A 9654-nucleotide genomic window follows, 5' to 3' on the forward strand; every position below is an offset into this window, starting at 1 on the left:
CTGCCTTTGATTCAGTTGAACGACAAATCGTATGGAAGAATCGCCTTGAAGATGGCATCCCATAAGAATTCGTCAAAATCATGGAAGCCCATTACGAGGGATGTGCTTCTTGAGTTAGAGTCTATGAGGAAAAGTAGTTATTTTTCGATGTGGAGTGTGCTGTAAAACGAGATTGTATGCTCTTGTCGGTCCTCTTTCATTACTGTATCGATTGGGTCCTCGACCATGTTCTACAGAGATTTGAAGGAATAGTAGTTAGTGGAAATATCAATTTGACGTACGTTGACTACGCAGACATCGCAATAATTCTCGCGCCGGACCCAGACTCAATCCAGCAAATGTTTGACGAGCTGTTTTGATTTGAATATCACAACAGATTATCAACTAGCCCTTATTGGTCTACCACTTGAAAGGTTAACAGTTTCGTTTATCTGGGTTCCGAGGTAGATCCGAAGAGAGGATCTGATCAAATCAGACAAATATCTTGAGCTCAACCAGTTTCCTCTTAGTTCCGCAAACAGCTCTGGCTCCATTGACAGATTAGCTTGCGGTGAAGATAAACATATAAAAGTCAACAGTTAGGGCAATCCTACTCTATGATGTTGAAAGGTGACCCAAAGTAGTTCCAGGATGTACTCTAGAGATTTTTGAACGCCTTTACCTATGTTAAATTTAACCTGGATAACAGATAAAATTAGAACGACGGATTCCGCCGACGTTGTTTCAACAATGACAAAATCTCAAGCGTCATGAACTTCCGCCGGATCCGCTGGCTAGGGCACGCTTTGCATTGCCCCAACAAACGCCCCATTAGAAGAAAAGGAAGGCAATTTAAAAATTGGTTGAATATCTAAGCCGAAAATAATTTCTTTTTATACAAATTCCGAGCTTATGGCGTATAGTCTGGGAAAACTTGCTGTAAGTTTATTCGAAATACTACTAAGGCTGTTTTCCAGCCAAACAATCATATTATCTAAATTTTTCCCATGTACACTTGTATTCGAATTTGTAATGAAAATTTCCAAATGTCATGTCCATCTTGTCAAATTTATGCACACGTAAAATTGCATTGTTATCATGATTGCCCCCTTTTGAGGTAACCTAGAAAAAAACAAACCCCAGCCCATAGTAACCGAAAATTAAAAACGTGTTTCTTTTTAATTTGGCAAGTGTAGCCATAAGAAGACATTGGAAAAACATAGAAAAAAAGACTTCGGCTGTTTTTTTTTATAGTAATAGGAGTCAGGCGAGACCAGCTATGATTATGATAAAGAATGTTTCAACACCTTCCTCTAAGCGACTACCAGCCATAATGTCGCTGTCACCTAAATTTTGTATCCGTCATTCCAAATATCTCTAATAATTATAAGAAACCGTTTGTTAAGGTGTACTCAAAAAGAAGATCAGCAGTGCAACGTAGATCAGGAGGATTGAACATGCAATCAATTCCCCTTCTGAGAAGAGCTTAACAAACGGTTTTAGTAATAATCTCAGAAGTGTAAAAATGTCAGATTCGAAGGTTGGGCGTTTTTTAGGCAAATTTTATACACTATTTACTTGCTCGAGTGATGCCATTTTATGCACTATTTACTCACTCGAGTGATGCCATTTTATGCACTATTTACTCACTCGAGTGATGCCATTTTATGCACTATTTACTCATTCGAGTGATGCCAAATTATTCTGCTGTGTACTGCTGTATCGAATATTTTTCTTATTTTAAAGATTTTTTTTTTTTGCAGACAGCCTTAAAAACTAGTTTTAGTTCTCCTGCAAAATTATGAAATGTGATAATTGCCCCTTCATTTTAGAGATAGCCTACGGTTTGTTCTGGGCATGATCCTGCTTTTCCTTTCATGGTTGTGCTATTTATTGTTGATAGAGCTTTCCGCTATAGATGATAGAGCTTTGATATAGATGATAGAGCTTTCCGCTAGTTTTCATGCAATGTTTCGAAAACTGACGCAAATTTGATGTTTTTGGGTTTAGCTGGACACAAACGCAACGTAAAAGAGGTGGGTGAAAAACTCTTCAATGTGGTAAATCGTTTCCTGCTGATACAATTCCGAGGATCTGGTATATTCTAAGAACATAAATGTCAAGCTTTCCATGACGAACTCTCGGCAATTAGTCTATTCTTTGGAAGAATGATTTTACTTCTGGGGTTAAATCTTAAGAGAACGAACGTTTTTCGTGGAATTTTAAAAGAACTTAATTCTATTCGCATAGAACTATGAAATTTTTTTAAAATTTCCTTTGGCTTTGAAACCCAGTACTGTGATACTAATTGATGATGTTTGAGCAAGTCCTAGATGCCTCCTTTTTAATCCGATGATTCCGATTCAGTACGGACAATTTTAGCCATTGCCTTTCTCAAGGACTGTTAAATCATATTAATATCCAGTTGTTCTTACAATGGCCATTGCTCAACAGGCGATTTAACAGCATCATTTATTGCCATAAATGAATTACCACCCCATAATTACTCCCTTTACCGTTAAAGAGTAAATTAAGCATATCCCTTAGAAGTGATGTCGGTTCCAGACTATTTGTTCTGGTCTACTCTATTATCTCAACAGATCGTTCGAGAATATTGGATTTACAGCAGAAATAGAATATGCTCTTAAAGAGGAATTAGACGATGCTACTATTTCTAGGGTGAAACAGAAGCGAAAAATAATTAAAATTAACTCTAGTTCAGTACTATCCAAGGCCGTATCCGGAAGTTTTGTTCTGAAGGGGGCGGGGGAGGGTTACAAAAAAACTTCAAGGAACGCATCAGAAATTTACTTATATGCATTTTTGTTACGTTTTTACGAGTCGGAAAAATTTTTTGGTTGGGGGGGGGGGGGTCAAACTGCCTAACCCTCCTCTAGATACGGACTTGGTACCAGCTTTCATCGTGCAAAATACTTGCGTAATTTCATAGGGAGAGTTTAACCCTGGACGATGATTAACAATCGTTTTATTCTTTATTACAGGAAAAAATTTCAATATATTATTTCAAAGTTATTTCAGTGGGGGGGGGGGGCATTTAGGAGTTCGTAGATGGGATAAATTGCACGGTTACTGGATTTCCACGTAGGATCATTAGAAAATATTTCCGAAGTATTGGGCGTGCCACGGATATAAGACCTTTGAGTATGGGTAATAAACTTTCAGGGAAAGTTCAGAGCCAAAATCATGCCCGGGAAGGGGTTTTCAAGCTCAATAGAATTCTTATATTCACAATACGCCAAACACTAGATGCCGTTGAGGCTTTTTCCTTTTTTTTACACAAGAACTAGTTCTAGTAGAATCTGTTTCACGCTCTGTTTGGTTTTGTCTCTGTGGCAGTAGATTGACTATAACAAATATAATAATTGGATATAATAAAGAAGTAGATTGAAGTAGATTCAATTATTATTATTGAATATAATAATAAATTTGCTTGCAGTAGATTCTGTTATTATGATTGACCATAATAATAAAGTAGATTGCAGTAGATTGAACATGGCAGTAGATTATGAAACTTCAAGTGCTTCAATCCATTGATATAAATCACATTTCTAATGATTTCTTCTAAATCTTTTCGATTTAGTAAACGATTTATAGAAATTGGAATTCGTTCTTTTGCTTCTTAGGTCAGATTCCAGTGTTTCAACATGCACAGTTCTTGACTGATGCCCTAAATCCAGGAGCTGGTTAAAAATTCCTTCGAAATTACTCATCTTTAGTTTGTAAAAAAAAAAAAAAAAAAAAAAAAAAAAAAAAAAAAATGCCTCCTCAGTCTATTTGGCCACTTTTTCCAAAAACAAAAATGAAGCACTGAGAAATTGTTACTCTTAATCCCTGTAGCTGAAGTTAAGCTACAGTTAAAAATTACTCCTTATTAGGAGTAATTCTACATTTGATCCCTCTAGTTTAGTGGCTCCCAAATTTTCCTTCACCACAACAGTTATATATTTTGGAAGATGTTCGTAGCCCCCCTTTCTTATCCACAATACTTGATATATAAAATACAAAACGAAATATTTGACAATAAAATTTGAGACTAAACAAGTCATGATATTTCGTATTGATTGTTATTGTGATGACTTAGCTTGCATCTGCCCAGCAAGCGTTATTCGTTGCCACTAATTCGTGGCCTTTGTTTTAGTCTGCAGAAGACTTGAATTCCACTTTTGCAGAGGCAAGTACAATGTTGCCACCCTTAGTAAAAGTTCACTAAATCTAGTAAATACAGACCCGAGTAAGTAAATTTAGTAAATTGAGATCAAATATAGTAAGATTTCGAAAATTTTGTAAATTTACTAGAAATATGAAAAAATGTTTAATTATGACCGTTTTGAATATAATAACAGGTGTGTTCGATGCTCAAGGGAGCATAGTCAGTTTTTGCTCAACAGTGGTGAAAGACTGAATAAAAAGGATGTGCATTTTCCACTGGTGTGGATGGTTTTCAGAGGGGACAGACCCATGACGTGGCTGTGTTTTTTCTAACGGGTGGACAGAAACCACAAAGTATTGAGTCCTCCAAAAACTTTTGACTGGTTATTCCTAACGGTCGATTCCTACCAACACCTAATGCAAAAGTGGGTAAAACACACACCGGGCCTGTCGCTGCAATGTGCTTGAAAAAATGATTCAAACAAGGGGAATGAAGCTAGCCTACATGAAGCGAGCTATTGTCGTAGGTACTTATTCTCGTGTCCAAGTTCACTTCAAGAGATGTGATTAAAAGAGAAACCTTTTTTATGATGCCTGTAGCTGTAGCCTCAAAGTCTTTAACCAAGTTAGTGATATTTTCACAGTAAGTAACACAGTAAGCAACAGTAAGTAACACCGTAATTGGTAACAAACAAGTACATTTTGAACAAAATATCGTACTTTAGTTTTGTCGAACTACAATCCTGACGGCACAGCAGAGTTGAAGGTTCCATCTGTGGAATACAAAAGTGCCAAATTTAGCAAATTATTTCCCTATTTATTTTCTCGATTAAACATGGTAATACTGACGAGAATAAAAACTGTACCCTAAGATGGGCCCGGAAGGCAAAACATTTTATTTTGATGTCCATGGTAATTTCTGATTTATAACCAATTTTGATCTTATTTAACCAGTTTTACCTTAAATAGCATAATGAACGGGGGCGAATCTCCAGCATTTTGTTGGGGGGAGGGAGAGGGTTCCATATCCGGATAGTCAAGGGGCATTGGATACATAATAATATTTTCTCCACATTATTGGGGGGCAACTACCCGCCCTCTTGCCCCTCCAAATGACGCCCTGTTAATGAACCCTGAAAAATAGCCAACTCCTGCATTCTCCTAAATTTAGAGACAAGGAATTTCCCCGCAAAATTGATTGAGAGGGTTTGGCCCTACACGTTCACACATGGTCCTAATTATCTTATTGGTGCTTAAATCATTTCATAAAATACTTTTACCTTTGCAACTCGCAGCTTAAATATAGAGAAACGCAAATACAACCATAATAATTTTTCGAACAATTGTAGGGATGATTTCTAACCGTGTCCCCACACCTGCGCTTGCAGCTGTTTCTAAGTCAAGCAAGGGGCTATGCACTACTCATGTGCGTATATATATGAGATAAGAATGTAGAAAATTAATGGGACTTGACTAAGTCATTTCTTACTGCCAAAAGTTTTCAGTGATCGGATAAAATCTAGTTCTAGAAGTACTAATTATTTCGATGCCCAAAAGACTTTGGTACTTACGTATTATACCGATTATACCGTTGTTCTTGATTTGTTTAAAACCGGTTTCTCTGTCTGCACTCGGAGATAATCAGCTTAGCCTGAGTGAGATAAACTACTGTACAGTTATGTTTTAATTAAATATTCAATATATAGAGTCTGTTAGGTAATTTAATATAATGTGTTCTGGGCGGCCTGCTTTCATAATTCTCTGTTGTAGTTTCCATAATTTTGTTCCTCATATTTTTTTCATATTTTGGCATATTTCATTATGATTAAACTAACTTCACTTCTTGAGTGTGGCCGGTATAATACGGAACTACCAAAACTTTAATGTCGATAAAGCCCGGTCATTAGAAAAAAAAAACTTTACAATAAATTCTTGATTATCGACAAAAATAGGTGACGCTGCAACGGCGAAAAGCGGATTACATGGATAGTCTGAAATAGAACGAAAGAACCAGAAATCCGCACGTTTTATTTGCGTTAGAATTTTAGATTACTATTTTTATTATTATTTTAAGAGCATTTACTTTTTTTGCAAATATCGTTAGCGAGTTATCGTAGCGCGGTTAGGCCGCAATAGTATGCAATATTGATATCAAGATCTGCATAATTTTTATTCCTTCAAATTATTTGGTTCCTTGGAGAAGCGTCAATGACCTGTGAAGTGGATAATCCAGGCAAGTAGGCAAGGTATATTTTTTTGAGGACAGGGGGGGGGGGGCAGAACAAAAAATTATTTGGTAGTTTTAATGCGAAATGCCCATCAAATTTGGGAAATTTAGGATTTCGAGGGGGTAAGACTCTAGGTCCCTCCCCCTTACGTACACCCCTGGGACAATCCACCTTCAGATAATTGCAAGTTTGCTATTTATATTTACCATCTCTATGAAATACATAAATGCAGACCAATAGCACGAATGTAGAATAAGGTAAAGGGGTCGGAGGCAAGAAGGGAGCTATGATTTCAAAAATACCGTCACATATACCTATTTCAAACAGTAAATAGCCTCTTGAAACCGTTTCTCAGGAGGCTCAAAACCTTTCCCTGCACTTTTAAGCGTAAAAAGGGCGACCACTTTCATTCTGAACACAGATTACAAACAGGGTTGCCTCTCCTAGTGATTTATCACGATTTCTGACGATTTTGTTATTGCCTAGGGGCTTTTTTCATCTACTGATTCTTAGTAATTTTTTTCTAAAACAAGTGTTTTTTCCTAAATCTAGTGATTTTTTCTTATATAGCGCATAAATTCAAGCGAATAAATCATCCAGGAAGCTAATTACTGGGGGTAGGAGGAAAAGTCTAGTGAAAACTTTACTGACAAGATTTTTTTCAAGAATCTAGTGATTTTTTTGCTAATTTAAAGATTTTTTTCAAGAATCTAGTAATTTTTTTGCTAATTTAAAGATTTTTTTCAAGAATCTAGTAATTTTTTTACCTGTTGGAAGCCTTGATTGCAAAGCATTTGATTGGGTTAGCAATCACTCCCCAGGCAAACCTTATTTAATTCTTTAAACGTGAGTTATTGAACTAGGTGAATGACACATTCTAAGATTTGATAATAGTTAGATAGATGGATAGATAGATTTATTTTCCATATATCAGTAAATAAATTACATAACAATCTACATGATTAGGTCATTCAAGAATGACCTAATCAATGTCATTCTTGAAAGTTTCATTCACCTGGCTTTACGAATGTCTTAGAATTTGAAAGAAAATGTGCCTTGAAAGCTATTTCTTACCTCTTGATGGGCTCTTTTCATTATATTTATAAAAAGCAAGAAAAAAATATTTAGTCAACATAGGGTTAACATATGTTTATCGGCATGTGGGTATTTTTATATTGATGGTCAGACCCTACTACTTCATAGTCCTCACACTTGCCTTTATGTTAATTTCAATTATTATAAGGCCAAATTTGTTTATCTTAACTCTCCTTTAGGAATTTTAGTGCTTTATATTATAAATGTGTGATTGTTTAGAAAAATATCCATTGATTCATACTCTATGTCCCGCTTGACTTCAAAAACGTCAGTCTAGGACAGGTCAGGCTGAAACTGTCCCTTGGGCATCTATGCTGTTTGATTTATTCAGGTAATTCCTCCCGATAATGAGTAAATGATCAGAAAAGTCTTATGCCCGTGCCACATTACAGTCACACTTGCCTATAAAATCAAAATTACGAACGATTATAGCGTCAATTACGTTCGCCGTTCGTAATTTCTCAAGTTGACCATTGTTCAACTTTCAAGCATACATTTCTTTACTGATCAATAAGAGTCAACACTTAAGGCATACTTTTTTAAACTAGAAAAGCTGAAAACTTAGAACAGTGGTTTTTCTATCTGGGAGAGGAATCTGACAAAAGTTAAGAAGACTTGGCATTATTAGAGAACAGTTGGACACAAATTACAGTTGGAGTAAACTCTTTAAACTAATTTCTTGCAATTTTAATTTTTGGCTTTTTAAATACGAGTGTGAGGTTAAAATCAAGAAAATTGTCATGTCATTCATAATATTTGGCTTTCTTTATTGATAGATGTGGCTATGATGTGGCACGGGCATTAGATTTTAGATGGTAAAGTAGTAAGAGTGTGACAGGGTGATACGGTCTTTTGCAAAACCTGAATTTTAAAGGAGAGCGGAAAAAACCTAAAAACAAACAAAAACATTAGAAATTTGGGTGATATTCAAAAACAGTTATTTCTATGGATATAACTATTTCTATGGATAGGGTCTTTGTCTGGCCTTCAGAATACGAGAAACACGCAGGCTTCAAACACTCTAAATTCCAACAATTTATGCATTTAAAAATATTGATATAGCACATTTCAATGGCACTTATTGGGGGGGGGGGCATTTTGAAATCTCCTTGTTTTGAAATGAAGAAAAATTGTTATCTCCCTCCATCTTTTAGCTCCCTTCTCCTCTACAATTTGGACAGAATAGTCGCCAATCTCTCAAAGTAGTCAAATTCTCCCTTCTCCTGCTTTTAAGTAAGTTCGGTCAATGTAGTTCTATTTTTCTTTGCATTTTAATTCCTACAAATCAAAAAATTCATGCCCTCCCTCTTGCAATGTCAGAATTGATGCCACTGGCACATTTTGAAGAAAAAATAAAAGTTTTAGTTTTCTTTAGTGACAAATAAGATATAGAAATGTGGATAAAATTAATCGATGATATCAATTAAACAAAAATGTTACATATTTGGAATTAGGTACTTGTCTATTATATAAAACACAATCGAGAAGTGAAGTTTGGTGAATGGTAACGAAATAAAATAAAATATGATGAAAATACAATGCTTTAGTAGTAAAATTATGAAAACTACCACAAAGAATTATGGAAGGGGGGCCGCCCAGAGCGCAAAACCTAAAGTAATCTAGCATAACTTAACCCAACCTAATCAAAATGTCTAACCTAGCTAAAAATCCAAAATACCAACCAAATATTTAATTTAAAATTATAATGTGGTTTCTCAACGAGCCGAAGGCTATTGTCTAGTATGGACAGCATGAAAAACCGGGTATTCGCAATACAAGTTCTCGAATGTGTTTTATATTTTAGACAAGTACCTGGAATTGCCGTAGCCACATTTAAGGTACGTTTTCTCAATTTTACTTCTTTGAAACTCAAGAGAATCCTAACAGGGATCTGCCAGAAATGAAAGACTAGACAAAGTATATAGATGGCAGTACAAAAGTGAAAGACATGACAAAGTAGATACATGGCAGGACAAAAGTGCGGAGATGATATGTAGACAAATAGTCTGTAACACAGACGTCCAACTGAGATAATTTTATGGCACCAATTTGGTGCTTGTGCTCGTCTATACTCAGTCTCTAAGGCTTCTAGAACGCATTAACGTCACCACGCAGAGTCTAGAGACACCCGGATACCCAACCCTTTTTCAGAGATTGTGAGATAGGGCAAATTGACATATTC

Source organism: Artemia sp. Qi Xiang Cuo, chromosome 18, assembly GCF_049724085.1.
Source record: "Artemia sp. Qi Xiang Cuo chromosome 18, ASM4972408v1, whole genome shotgun sequence".
NCBI lineage: Eukaryota > Metazoa > Arthropoda > Branchiopoda > Anostraca > Artemiidae > Artemia > Artemia sp. Qi Xiang Cuo.